Raw genomic sequence first — 5,164 nt, forward strand, 5'->3', positions numbered from 1 at the left:
GACGTATACAACCCGGAAGGAGTTCCGCCTTAATTACACATGTTAGGAGAGCTGGATTATATTCGTATCCTACGTCACAGATTACGAGAATACATCCTAATACGGTGTCGCATTTCCAGTATTTTTGACAATCTCCTGGGTAGGGGTAAGTGTCTGCCTGAAATAATTATAGCATAATTATTATGTTGTGTATTAAAGCATACTACTATGAGTCACACAGGTGCCAACAAGTAACAAATTGCTTGAACACTTGTTATTGAATATATAAATAATAGGTTCTACATGTGTGTACTAACGAGTACTTTCTTCAATTACAAACGCTATAAAATACACTTTCAGATTGAAATATTAATTCTATTTATATCATAACGAACACATGAAAGTCCTTACCTCTGCTGATTCACAGAAGAAAGCTGCGATGCACAAAACTGCACAGAACAAAAATACGGAGAGCTTCATAGTGAATGTTTGTTGTTTCGTTTGTAACTTTCTTCTTTACGGAAGAAATGGAGTTTATATACGAATCGTCTAAGTGAAAACAGGGCACGTGACTTAATATGATATCTGGAAACAAATATTTTTTTACTGACTTCCAGTTGTATTTTTATATTTGCAATGAACTTAACACGTTAAGCGACGAGCTGAGTTCGTTGCCTCTTCCTTCTACTCTACATACATATACATATAATACCACTTATCATGATGATATCGCAAAACGTTAAAAATTACATCACTAATTATCCAGAAGAGTGTACCAGTATCTTAAGTCAACAGTTTTGCAAGAAATATTGTGATGACAATACGAAACGATTTCGAAAGACACGTGCTAGATGTTGAATTACGAAAATGACATTTTTTGATAATTCCGATGGAATATCCCCATCCCTGTTTTCTAAATATTAACAAGATTATGTTTGTAGAAAAAAACAGCAAATTGAAGCTTATATAAATTTTAACTGTAGGTGTCTGTACATAATATACTCTTATTGCTTTTAATCAATTTGCAATTTCTTTTCGCATATTTTTTATTTTTAAGAATTATGTTTGTATCTTCCTATTCTTAGTTTTAGTATTAAATAAATATGTAAATAATTATTGAAAATGTGTAACTTTATTTTGTGAACCCACGTACACGGTATAAAGTACAAGCATGTGCCTGATGGGGAGTGTTATGGGCGAAAGTAAGGGGATCTGGGCCTCCCTCAGGCAAAAAATCCTAAACGCGAATGGTGTCTGTCTTCTGTCTTTTTTAGTAATATTGATTACACTGATACAATAGTTATTTCAATGGAGTTTGTTAATATATAGAAAATAGGGATGGGGATATTCCATCGGAATTATCAAAAAATGTTGTCATTTTCGTAATTCAACATCTAGCACATGTCTTTCGAAATCATTTCGTATTGTCATCGCAATATTTCTTGCAAAACTGTTGACTTAAGATACTGGTACACTCTTTTGGGTAATTAGTGGTGTAATTTGTAACCTTTTGCGATATCATCATGATAAGTGGTATTATATGTATATATATGTAGAGTGGAAGGAAAAGGCAACGAACTCAGCTCGTCGCTTAACGTGTTAAGTTCATTGCAAATATAAAAATACAACTGGAAGTCAGTAAAAAAATATTTGTTTCCAGATATCATATTAAGTCACGTGCCCTGTTTTCACTTAGACGATTCGTATATAAACTCCATTTCTTCCGTAAAGAAGAAAGTTACAAACGAAACAACAAACATTCACTATGAAGCTCTCCGTATTTTTGTTCTGTGCAGTTTTGTGCATCGCAGCTTTCTTCTGTGAATCAGCAGAGGTAAGGACTTTCATGTGTTCGTTATGATATAAATAGAATTAATATTTCAATCTGAAAGTGTATTTTATAGCGTTTGTAATTGAAGAAAGTACTCGTTAGTACACACATGTAGAACCTATTATTTATATATTCAATAACAAGTGTTCAAGCAATTTGTTACTTGTTGGCACCTGTGTGACTCATAGTAGTATGCTTTAATACACAACATAATAATTATGCTATAATTATTTCAGGCAGACACTTACCCCTACCCAGGAGATTGTCAAAAATACTGGAAATGCGACACCGTATTAGGATGTATTCTCGTAATCTGTGACGTAGGATACGAATATAATCCAGCTCTCCTAACATGTGTAATTAAGGCGGAACTCCTTCCGGGTTGTATACGTCTTTAAGATGGACAACGAAATGCGTTAATTGTATGGGAACTGATTCATAGTGAACGGACATCGCAAATCTCTGAAGAAGAGGTTTACAATGAGAAGAATGAAAAAATGTATCGAAAATATGTTCTCCCTGCAATCATTATTGACGAAATGGAGTAATAAATAAAATTTACAGCATACTTAAGAGATCTGTGTTTTACTTATTATTACGATATCCTATAACTAGAAGATAATTTGCAAGTTTGTAGCTATTAGCTCGGTAGTATCGTCGGCTGACAATACTTAACCGAGGACGGTCCAAGGCCCACGGACCTCTTCGGGGTCCTACCGCGTTTTAATCTCCGATTGCTGCCCATTGGTGGCAAGTGGTCAAGAGGCTTCAAGGGGTTCTCTCTCTTATTCTCTCTATTTACGGTCGCGTCAGTTCGAGTCACCCGGCGTTACTGGCCACTTTGCATCAGAGAGAATTGATGCTCTCCTTCTGAGAGTGTCGTCTCCCTGAAATGTTCTCTCATTCTGAGAATGTCCTGTGTCTGAAACGTTCTCTCTTTCTGAGAGTATACGCTTCTTTTGTTTCGAATAATTGCTTGGGATACAGCTAAACGGGGTGATCGATGGAACTTTGATTCCATTTATCTCTTTCGTACGTCCACTGCGGCAGGATAGGGAGATCGATGGACCTCGGTTTCATCAGTCCCTTCGTGGGGCTGATGGCATCTTGGTTTCATTTGTCGCTTTACCTTGTATTTAGTTTAGTTAGTCAAGGTTAGTCGATAGTAAGACTAGTGTAAAACCTCGGTTTCATCAGTCCCTTCGTGGGGCTGATGGCATCTTGGTTTTATTTGTCGCTTTACCTTGTATTTAGTTTAGTTAGTCAAGGTTAGTCGATAGTAAGACTAGTGTAAACTTAAGAAAGAAGAGGTGGGTCAGTGCTCGTTGAGCTAACCGCAGGTATACGCAAAAAAAAAAGGTCGTACCGGCCTGTCATATGGTACTGAATATTCTATTTCGTTAAACTAGAAATTGAAGTGAGGTGGGGAGGACAGCTACCTCCACCCACCGTACCACCAATAACGATGTCCCTAACATAACCGAATCAACCGAACGCGAGCAGTCAAAGACGGCCTAAGGGTCATTCGTCTCGCACAAGTGACAAGACGTGAAGTAAATTCGCTCCCATCGAGATTAGGTAATACGTCATATGGTAGGCGCTGGTTTATTGCAGCATTCGGGGTTATAGAGGGCCAGCACTCTGGGGGTGAGGGCAAGAGGAGCTGCCTCAATGATGCTCTCATCTGTCGGTATTATAGTTTAGTTAATAGTTTGACTATTTTGTCACGGATGACAGCACTAATCATGTGAACTACTTTTATGAAGCAAACCATTCTTGCCACTGTTTGTGCAGTAATTTTGTGCAGGATACTCGCGCTTGTAGATACGGCTGCAGCATTGATTCACGAAATATGAATTGATTTCTATATACAATATCATATATAGGTCCATATATAGTCCATATATAATAGGTCCATATATTCGGCTATTATTAATCTATTGCTATTAATTTACAAGACTTTTATGATCATAAATTATATATTTTAGACAGTGTACAATTTGTAACAAAAAAAAAACATAGAAAAGAATTAATATTTTTAGAAATATGAAATCTAATGAAAGTTCCATAAAAGGTATGTATATTAACTGAATAAGTTACCAATTAGTCGTTACATATTCATCATTTATATAAAATATATCAATGAGTATAACACATATTTTCTATTATAAATTAAACCAGAACTATATATAAAGCTCAAAATAGAAGTCACGTAGTCATCCAAGCGCAACGTTTTAGTGTTTAAACGGGAATGTATCGCACCTTCGTATTGACAGTTAACCATTCCTTCTTTCCTGCAGAAACCGCAACTGGCACCATCATGTCGATTTCTATTCCCCCACCCTGCTGACGAGAAGAAATGATGACACAGCATTTCATCGACAAATAGCATCACTCGTCTAACAGCCACCTACGACGGTGGTCTAATCTGGAGGCATTGGTTGGTCGTTGTGATCGTGGCTCGTTCCTGTCGTCGAATGGGCGTGCTGGAAACGCCCATCACCCCTTGCTACATAGATCTGCACCCCTGTGCCGTCTCAGGGGTGGAGTCGACCAATGACACGGTGGTAACGCTCGTCTGACAACGTGGCCTTCGGAGCCGCCCCCACATTTCCCGTGGCTAACTAGCACTACCCCACTATAGTCGCATCAGCCACTCAGCCAGCAAGTCCCCGGGCCGTCTAGTCGCCCGTTGGAATTCCCCACCTATCTCGCTGTCACCTTCCTCTGACCCCTCTTTATCTACCCTACTCTTCTAGGCCAACGTATCAGCCACACAGAAGAAGTAGTGTACATCGTGCGATTGCCTGACTAAAGCTGTACCTAGCGATGGCTTAAACCGCTTGTTCAAATCGAACAAATGATCCCAGGTATTTCTAAGATCTTTTACTTTTTATGCAATGCGAGGGAACACAATCGAAGAATAATTTTTCCTTCACGGAATCAGGTATTCTTTGGATCAGCATTTGCGATGGCGACTTGATCTGGTAATGAGTTTTCAAGTCTATTATTAATTCTGATATGGAATAGTTTCGAAAGCGAATTCACTATCCGTTACCCACTATTGTTTTTCCAGAATATGTATATAATCGACTGTTCTGTGCCAATTGAATAATATTTAAATTATTCTACCAAAATTTACAGAAAAATATTACTGCGTCGTATAAGCCACACGTCTGACAATAAATAGACTGTTTTCCCTTGCGCTCTACTTGCATTTACAGTTAATTGGACGGAAATGAAATCAATCAAAACATTTCATTTCAAACAATTCATTGGAACACCAATGAAAACAATAATCGGCCACTGTGAACACGAGGCGTTCGCCGCCATCGCTAGCTAGACGTCGAAGTC

Source organism: Dufourea novaeangliae, unplaced genomic scaffold, assembly GCF_001272555.1.
Source record: "Dufourea novaeangliae isolate 0120121106 unplaced genomic scaffold, ASM127255v1 scaffold712, whole genome shotgun sequence".
NCBI lineage: Eukaryota > Metazoa > Arthropoda > Insecta > Hymenoptera > Halictidae > Dufourea > Dufourea novaeangliae.